Here is a 9,811-nt window from a genome sequence, read left to right as displayed (position 1 = left end):
CTGTTCTTTTTCTGTTTTCATATGTATATATATTCATTTATTTATTTTGTGTCTATCCATCTTCATTTTAAGAATAGATGTTTGTTTTATTTCATTTATTTTATTTAAGTTATATCTTATTCTATTTCTATTTTCATCTATTTCTATAGGATAGATTTTTCCTCAGTTCCTCAATCACTGTGTTTTAGAGTTCTTTATTGAGAACTCGACTGTAGTGGAGGGAATATGAGTTGTTTGTACTGATTTTATTGCATTTTTATTTCTATTATCTGTAAAGCACTTTGTGTTGCATTTGTGCTTTGTAAATTAAGTCCGATTGATTGATTGATTTATTGATTGATTGATAATATTCTTTGTTCTTGTAGCTTTGAGCTAAAGGAGCTACTTCAAAGTTTGCTCCTCTATAGCGTAGGAGACAAACTTGTGATTCTTATTTTAGGCTAAGATTTTGTCTAATATCCATAAGTTCCTCTGAAAATTCACCAGGAGATGTAGGTGAAAAAGGAGGAGAACAATTAGCACAAGGAGTCAAACTTAAGATTCAAAGGAGATAATTCGATTAATGGCTCCGTCTTTTTCTCAATTGAGCTACATGTGAGCTGTTTATGCACACACACACGCCCATATATATATATATATATATACATATATATATATATACATATATATATACATATATATATACATATATATATATATATATATACATGTATATATATATGTATATATATATATGTATATATGTATATATATATATATATATATGTATATATATGTATATATATATATATATATATATATATATATATATATATATATATATGCATATATATATGCATATATATACGTATATATATACGTATATATATATACGTATATATATATACATATATATACATATATATACATATATATACATACATATATATATACATACATATATATATACATACATATACATATACATACATATACATATATATATACATATACATATATATATACATATACATATATATACATATACATATATATATACATATATATATATATATATATATATATATAATATCGGCAATATCGTTTTCGGGTTTTTGCCTATCATGAAAACGGATAAAATAATACCTGGATTTCACCACCATTTACCCGCACGCAAATGATCACATCATCAAACTGCGTCATGAAGCGTGTAAACAACATGTGGCGCCGGCGTTTGGCTCAAAAAGCAGATAAGTCTACATTGCCAGTCAGGTTCGTCTACCAATGGAATGAGGGGAAAGCAGCGTTTGCTCTCAACCAAATAATATCACTAGCCAATGGGAAGTAGAGTGGGGGCGGGTCTTAGAGAGACGTTGAGATCCAGCTGCAGGTGAGTCCATTGTCATGGTTATAGTGACGTAGTGATACGGAAATCTTTAACAAATCTGTGGATCCAAACTATAAGCCGCATCACTGCCAAAATCAAAGCACTTGGTCCTTCTGTCATTTCTGACGTTCCCTGAAAACTTCATACAAATCCATTATTCAGCTTTTTTGTGTAATGTTGTGTACCGACAAATAGACGGAAGGACAAACGTACGCTGATCGTCACATATCTCAAAGTAAATGGCGCTTCGCGTGGTTGGAAGGGTTAAACAGAGACGGAAAGCCCTTTGGTTGCTGGTGCAAAAAACTGAAGGAGGCTGGTGCTTGCGTCTGCACCGTGTGTTAAAAAAACTCATGTAGACAGGGACGGATCTACTGGGATGGCACAGGGTGGCAACTGCCACCCCTAGAAGATGCCTTGCCACCCCGGCTGCCACCCCAGTTCTGAACGATCTAATTCAAAAATATGTATATGAAAGGTTGTGGCCGGCTGTAAAGAGCGAATAACGAGTGAAACTCCGATGTCCGAGTGCTTCCGAATGCACCATGTTGACGTCACGTCCGGTAAGTCTATGCCGCTAGAGATACGAGGCGACACGCCCCCCTGAGGGGGCTGCTTTTAGACCTCACTCATGTGGATGACAGCTGGACTTCGGTGTGACAGTAAGACACTAGTTAGACTGGATTAGACTACATGCTAATATAACTGTTCACTATGTAGTAGCTAGCTAGTGTTAGAGAACAGCCACAGAAGGATGGTGGGGGATCGTCTGTGGAAGTTTTTCTTTTTTTTTTTTTTTTTTTGGATAATTACAACCTGTGGTTCTGACAACAGACTGTAAGTCAAAAGAAATGACACATTCACTAAGACTTTACATGACATTAAAGTGTAACCAAACCCCCAGTCACACCAGGTTTTCATGCACTGTTTGAAAACTACATTCTGCTTGTTTAATGCTGGTTTTATAATTTTGGTGTCAAGGTCATAATAACACCAACATTGATGTGTTTCATCATAGTACAGTCATATCATTTAGTTTACAGCTGAAAAAAACGTTTACATGTTAAGTATCTCTTTAAAGGTTTAAATTGTACACATCAGCTTGTATCATAGTTAATAATGAAAATTATAAAAAGAAAAAACATAGTTCAGTCAGTGTGATTCTTGTAGGAGACAGTAAAGAATGAAGAGGAAGGGAACCACCAGCAGCTTTTCCCAGCCTAAAAGAAGAGAGGAGGAAGAGCATCCCAGAGAGGAGATGGAGGAGGAAGAGTTCAGAGAAAGAAATGAAGGCATGCAGAGGTCAGACACAGAAAGGTAAATCAGAGACTATCTCTGGTCCAACTGCTCCACATGCTATGAATGTTGCTTTAGTATAATATATCTGAGTAAGAGGTACACCTGTCACAATAATTACCTTTTTGGACAAATTATTATCTGATGTAGTTAGTCTTTTAATTTTAAGATGATAAGTAGATCCTTAATTCTTAAGAATATCCAAATATTGGAATTATAGAATTATTATAAGAAATGTCTCAAATAAAGAGCATCAAAATAGAAAACCACAAATCTAGAAATCTAGAATCTAGAAATTGAGAGTTGGACAATATCGGCATATTGGTTTTTGGCAAAAAAGCCAGTATCAGACATCCCTACTAATAACCAGTCTGACAAGGCTGAAACATACTGGGAGCCAATATAAAGAGGATGAAAGAATAATCAACATGATTATGGGCAACCGGCTAACAATAGTAAATTAATATGTTAAACATGTCATTTCTTGTTGTCACCAGGTGGCGCTATGACTGTGCATGGATATTGGCATATGGATGTGATCAGGACAGGACTCTGATCAAACATGAAGTTGGAGGCAGACTGGAGCATGTAGACGGCAGTTAGACAACACTTCCTGTTTCATGGCAGAACATCAACATTGAGGGGGTCGCCATGGACACACCCTTCAGACTTCTGTGAAAGATTTTGACAACTTTTCATCACTAAGGTATGTTGTATATACTGGACAATTTTGAGGTCTGTATGAGGGGCTAACCCCTGAAAATGACCAAAAATAACAAAAAATCTCACAGTTTAAGCAAAATGGCCGACTTCCCGTTGGGTTTAGGGTTTGTCTCCTAGAGGCTTTGATGTTCACCACATATGCCTGGTAAATTTAGTAGATGTAGGTGAAACGTTCTGCCCGTAGTAACACTATGGAGCCATTTTTCCTCACACATGCATAAAAACATACATTTTGTTGCCATTTCTGATGCGTGTACAAATTACTTTGAGTGTTTGAGAATGTTTAGGGCTTCAAAAATGTGAAAAATAGTTCCTCGCATTCCAACTTTGGACAGTAAAATTGTCTGGACTGTGTCTTCAAAATGCAGTTAATCACACTTTTCTCCTCTTGTTTGTTCTGCGTTTTCTTTAACCCTCCTGTTGTCCTCATTTACGGGCACCAAAAAATACTGTTCCTTTCTCTGAAAAAAAAAAACTAAAATTCAGCAAAAAAAATTCCCCAGTTTATAAAAATTTGCAAAATCTTCAGGAAGAAAATTCCTTAAAAATTTCCCTTAAAAGTTATATTTTTAAATTCCCAAATTTGGCAAGAAATAATTTTTTTAAAAAATTTTTTAAATATTTTCAAAAAATTAATAAAAATCATCCAAAAAAATCCTAAAAATATCTAAAGTTATTCCATATTTATCAGTAAAAGTTCAAATATTTTCTTTAAGAACATTCAGAAAAAAATCAACCAAAATCCAGTGAAAATCACTGGATTTTGGTTGATTTTTTTCTGAATGTTCTTAAAGAAACATTTTTTTAACATTTCTTTTTTTAAACCAAAAAATTTTTAAAAATTTCCCAAAAATGTTGAAGATGTGGAAGTTTTCACTGTGAAAATATATTTTCTCACATTTTCAAACTTCAAAATGGGCCAATTTTGACCCGCAGGACGACACGAGGGTTAAGTCTGCGGTTGATGAAGTTGCTCAGAATCCTTGCGATTGTTCGGACCGTTCTCCTTCCTTTTGCTCGTTGACTCGCGGCCTCACCTCCTCATTACTCGTCGTGTTTGAACTGCTGAACCTCCAGGTGTGCCGCTGAACCTCGAACACTCATCACTCACTTCCTGCTTCACCTCCTCCATTCTGCTCCTCCTAACTCCTCCTTCTCTCGCCCTCTTTTCTTTCCACTTCCTTGTCTTTACATTTGTCTCGGCTCCCTCTCCAGTGTTTCCCGAAGCGCCTCCTTCTCCTGCCGTCCCACTTCACCTCCCTGCCTCCCCTCCTCCCTCTCCTCCCCTCCCTCCCTCGCTCCTCATCTCTGTCGCTGTTGGCAGCCTATTTAAATGCTCCATTGGAGAAGGATTAAGGTTTATGCAAGGTCAGTGTGGGATGTGATAATTATAATCACAGCTTTTTGCCTGGCCAATGACGGCCATTTGTTATTCTCAGCTCAGTGGCTTCAGAAGCCCCTGGGGGGAGGCTGGTGGGAGGTGTTGACAAGAGGCTGGCTGATTTACTGGGCCTCCTCCTCCTCCCCCCTCCTCCCCCCTCCTCCTCTCCCAGCACAGGGCTGGCTTTGGGCTTCGCATGCCTCCGCCCTCTGCCTCCTTTTCCTCCTCTCTTCTTTCTCTTTGTACATTCACCCCTCTGTCTTCTTCCTCGTCCACAGCTTCACTCGCCTACTTTTACCTCCACTTGGCTTTTGCTTTATTCAAGGGCATCTCTGTTGCGTATGTTGTACTGTAAGAGAGGAGAGGTAAGGAAGCAGCCAAAACAACCAGGAATGTCTTTATTATAGCTTTAGTCAACACAAGTCATTGAGATAAATGGAAAAGAATCCAGCACTGTCGAAAGTCCAACGGTGAGTGCAAACTGTCATTTGGAAATCCACTCAGAGATCTTAGATAAAATGCCTTCCTCATAACTTTATCCCAAATTGACCCATTTAAAGTAAAAAAAAAAAATCGAAAAAAAAGTTATCTAAAATCAGTCAGAATTTCAAAATGGACAAAATGATGCAAAATGTATCTAAAATGACTTGAAAATTATCCAAAATTGCACAAATATTGTCCAGAATCACACAGAAGTTGTCAGACATGACAAAAATCCTCCCAAATTGACTTCAAAATGTACAAAATGACTCAAAAATTGTCAAAAATTATTTAAATCTGTTCAGAATGGGCTGAAAATTATTAAAAATGCCTGAAAACTAGCAGAATGACATGAGGGGGTTAGAAGCACAGGGGTCTAACCCACAAAAAAATGAGTTTTATTTCATTTCTGTAATATTTTACGGTCAAGATTTTAGTGGAAAAGTGGTCTAACTCACAACCCAAATATAGCGTTACAGTCGAATGTTAGACCATTCTTGAAAACACAAAACTTTGAACCCATTTTTCTCAAGAAAGTGGGTCAGACCACTTTACTTCCAAACATCCAAACCCTTCAATTATCATTAGATTGTGCCTACAGTGTTTCTTTAATCAATAGATGGTGGTTTATCCTTTGTAAATATGAATGAAACACCAACATGGTGTAGCATTGACCCAGTCTGAAGCCTGGCCTACTGGGAGCTACCTCGTACAGCATCAGCCTATACTGCTGTCTGCTGGGAGCTGCCCAGTTTACAACTGAACAACCCCAGCTTAGACCTCTGCTCACTGGGATTTGGCCAGTACAAACCCAGTCTGTGCTTCTGTCCGCCGGGAGCTAACCGGCCGACCTTCCTCGCTCTACTCTCTGCATGTGAGTGTGTTTCCTCTGTGATTTCTGGATTCTAACCTGCGATGTCGTGACCACGGGCCTGTGTCAGCCTGCCATGTGAGCTCTTTATGTTCCGAACATGATGCAGAGCTAACCAAGCCTCCATCCATCATCCCTCCAGTCAGCCAAGCGCTGCCAGCCATGTTTGACTGGTCAGAGCTGCTGCTGGGAATAGATTGCTAGATTTGTCCGGCACACACACACACACACACACACACACACACACACACACACACACACACACACACACACACACACACACACACACACACTCAGAGGACTAGTCATAGCCAGGGATCAGAGTGTTTTCTAGCTGACTGATGTTAGAACCTGAACTAAACGTGACCGAGATAGAAGAGCGAGCAGAGGGCCGGGGCCAGGCAGGGATCTGGGTGAATGGCTGCTTTAAAGGCCCGGCCCTGCAGCTCAGCCGTCAGTCTGAGTGGCGTCAGAGACGTCAGAGACAGTAGCTTAGAGGTTCGAGATCCCGCCCAAAGACCAAGCTGTGGGTTTGAATCCCCGGACCGCTGAGCAATGTTAGACGGGGTAGAAAAGTGATTGATCATCCGCAGGACCACAGTGAACTCACGGGTCAGGCAGGCCGACTCATAAAATAATGAGATACTGGCAGGTCAGTGGGTAAGCCAATGAGGGGACAATAAATCATAAATGTGTGTTTGATTAACCACAGAGCAAACGTTTTTCACTTGTTATCGGCTCCTTTGCATCGCTTTGAAGCTGTTATTAGGCCGAAACAAGGCATTAATTTTCACGTTTTCACTTTGGCTGTTAGAAAAATGAGAAGCAGGTCACAAATACTGCATGATACGAACTATTTAAACTGTAGAGTAAAAACCAGCAGGGCTGCTGGTCTGTCTCTTAACATCTGACAAGCTTAGTTGTGGTACAAAACATTTTTCATTCTTCATCTGCAAATCTTAAATCTGTATCTACTCTCAGATGGATTTCATTTTGGATAAAAATGAAAGTGTAGAATTGTAAAAATCTTCATCGACCATTTTGACCTTTCTGCAGTGTAGGATCTGACAGTTTGAATCCAAGTGAGCCAAAACAACAAGAAATAGTAGTTACTGGACATGACTGTAGTTCTGTTAGCATGTAGGAAATGGGACAGTGGAGGTTTATGTTGGCTTATGTGGTGAATTTTATAGTGAAGATGGCAACATTAGAGAGGAGAACAAGGCCACTTAGATCCTTTTATCTTGCCTCCTTGAGAGGTTCTTCAGGGGCGGGTCTTGACATTAGAACAAGCACAAGGACACACAAAGTTCCTACAATAAAAATGGCCTACAACCTGTTGAAAATGGTTCCAGTTTGTCCATTAATATCCACTCCTTGATCACAACAAAGGCAGTTTAGAACCATATTTTTTTTCTTTTTTGTAGCAGATTGAATGGTAAAGTTTCCAAATTGTTGCACAATCCAAAACAACTAGAAAAAAAATGTTTTGTTTAGTTTTTTTTTTTAAACAGTGTGCTGTTATGACATACAGTGCTGTGCAAAAGTACCCCCCCTACAGAAAAGTTCTATTTTTGAATATTTGTGACATAAATGTTTCAGATCATCAAACTAATTTAATGTAAGACAAAGATGAACCAAGAAACCAACCATTTATTGAAAGAAAAATGTTGCCCTATGTGAAAAAGTAATTGTCCCCTTAGCTACCAATCTACCAAATGACCAAATTCATTCATCAGTTGGGTTCAGTTTCACCATCCACACTCACATATGATCACTGCCAGGCTTGTTGAATGTAAACATCACTAAATAGAACCTCTCTTCATTGTGAAGTAGTTAAAGGGTCTCAAAAAGCAGCACATGATGCCACGTTCTAAAGAGGTTCAAGAACAGATGAGGAACAAAGTCATTGACATTCATCAGTCTGGAGGGTTCCAAAGCCATTGCTGAGGCTCTGGGACTCCAGAGAACCCCAGTCAGAGACATTATCCATAAATGAAAGTTCTTGTAACCTTTTCAGCTGCAGGTTCTCATTCGATCTAAACTGAAATATTTGCTTATATGAAAACTGACCAAAACAGTTCAGAGAGATGTTCAAACTCAAGCTGAACAGTGAAATATGTTTGAATGTGACATTGTTGATTTCAGAAACTAACAGAAATGGTGAGAGGCAGACCTCCTAATCTGATTTGTTAAAGGGAAGGTTCTTACAAAGCTTCTGATGGAGACTACAGCCTCCTAACTGTGTGTTGAGTGGACTCATACATCCATCAGTGAAGACATTCTCAACAAAATGTTCTTTCTAGCACATGAAGAACTCTATTGCAGCAGATCGAGTGCTCCTGTTTAGGGTAGACTTATGAAAGGGCTCAAAATGACACCAGGTATCAGCGCTACAGCACCATTACACCGATGGATTTTGGTGAATGGCCTGTGAATCCAATATGGAGGACCAGGGCCCTGTAAAGAAACAGTAGGAACGGCCGTTTTTTTTCTGCTGCCGCCTCTCTAATTGTCTCTGCCTGTGTTGGACAGAGCCTTTTTGAAGGACAGGGTCTCTCATTAGGCATTCACACCCAGGGCTCGCTCCAATTGGGCTGCCTAAGGAATCTGAAGGCAATGCAATTGTGTAATTTGCACACAAAGTGGTCTGGATTGATCCAAAATAAACCTCTCAACTTTAAATGTGAGGGGGGGAGGAGGGGGGAGGAGAGGGAGGGCGTATAATTGCATCATTTAGTGAATTGATTGGCTGAGAGTCGATGGAAGGGAATCAGGAAGCAGCAGATAAACGGTGACAGCGGCGCCTTTTAGAGCGAGGACCCATTGACGCAAAGACACACACTAAGAAACACACACACACACAAGTAGGTTTAAAGGCATCGAAGCAAAGATGCACACGCTGAAAAATAACACACCTAGAGACGCAAACACAGATAAACAGAGACGCAAACATATAGGAACACACTCACACACACACATGGAGTCAGATTAGACAACACAAAGAGAGCCCAGGTCCACATCACACACCGAGCGCTGCAGGGCGGGACAATGGAAGACAGAATTAGAGGTAACAATAGATTTCATTAAGCCAAACTAGACTTAACGAGACAATCGATACGTCATAATTAAAGCGAGGAGGCTGAGAGCGACTTAGACTCTAAATGATGACTGCTCTTATTAAGATGGAGCAGATAGAGAAAGGCTGTGTGACAATGGAGCTCTGTAACTACCTACCACAGCAGGCCTTTGTGCTCACACCGGCCTTTCACCAAGACAGACAGATAGGAGAGTGGAGGGAGGAGCAGGAGAGGAGGATATAGAAGGTCTGTGTCTTTCAGTCGGTTGCAGTAGCAGAAAGGAAGAGATGATCTGTGATGATGTGAATGATGACAGTCTTTCTTCTGCGTCTCCTTATAGACAGATCTTCCACTCCACTTCTCCTTTCTTAACCGAGTCCTCATAATGTAAATCATTAGACTTTTGGGTGGAGATCCGCAGTGCTCTAAGTGTTGAGGTCAATGAAGACCATCGAGGAGGAGTCTGATAGTTCCAAAGTCATTCTACGATGTTTCCAAACATTCGGACAGATTCATAGTTTGCAACAGATGGTTTGACTTCCACAGAATCCTGGACTGTGCATCATGAAGCTAGACGGCAAGTGTGTTCATTATTAGACGCTGGGTTTGATCCC

At 39.6% G+C, this 9,811-nt stretch overlaps 1 long non-coding RNA gene across 1 annotated transcript; it reads left to right on the top strand.

Annotated features, from left to right (window-relative positions):
* Window positions 1–1,968: 1,968 nt before the first annotated feature.
* Window positions 1,969–3,695, top strand: LOC129350402 (uncharacterized). Its single transcript, XR_008603801.1, has 3 exons — window positions 1,969–2,028; window positions 2,537–2,683; window positions 3,160–3,695. It is a non-coding gene; the product is annotated as an uncharacterized LOC129350402 (long non-coding RNA).
* Window positions 3,696–9,811: the final 6,116 nt, after the last annotated feature.

The sequence above is a fragment of the Amphiprion ocellaris genome, chromosome 13 (genome assembly GCF_022539595.1).
Source record: "Amphiprion ocellaris isolate individual 3 ecotype Okinawa chromosome 13, ASM2253959v1, whole genome shotgun sequence".
NCBI lineage: Eukaryota > Metazoa > Chordata > Actinopteri > Pomacentridae > Amphiprion > Amphiprion ocellaris.
Note: the sequence above shows the minus strand (reverse complement) of the source record. Positions and strands in the feature narration are given on the sequence as shown.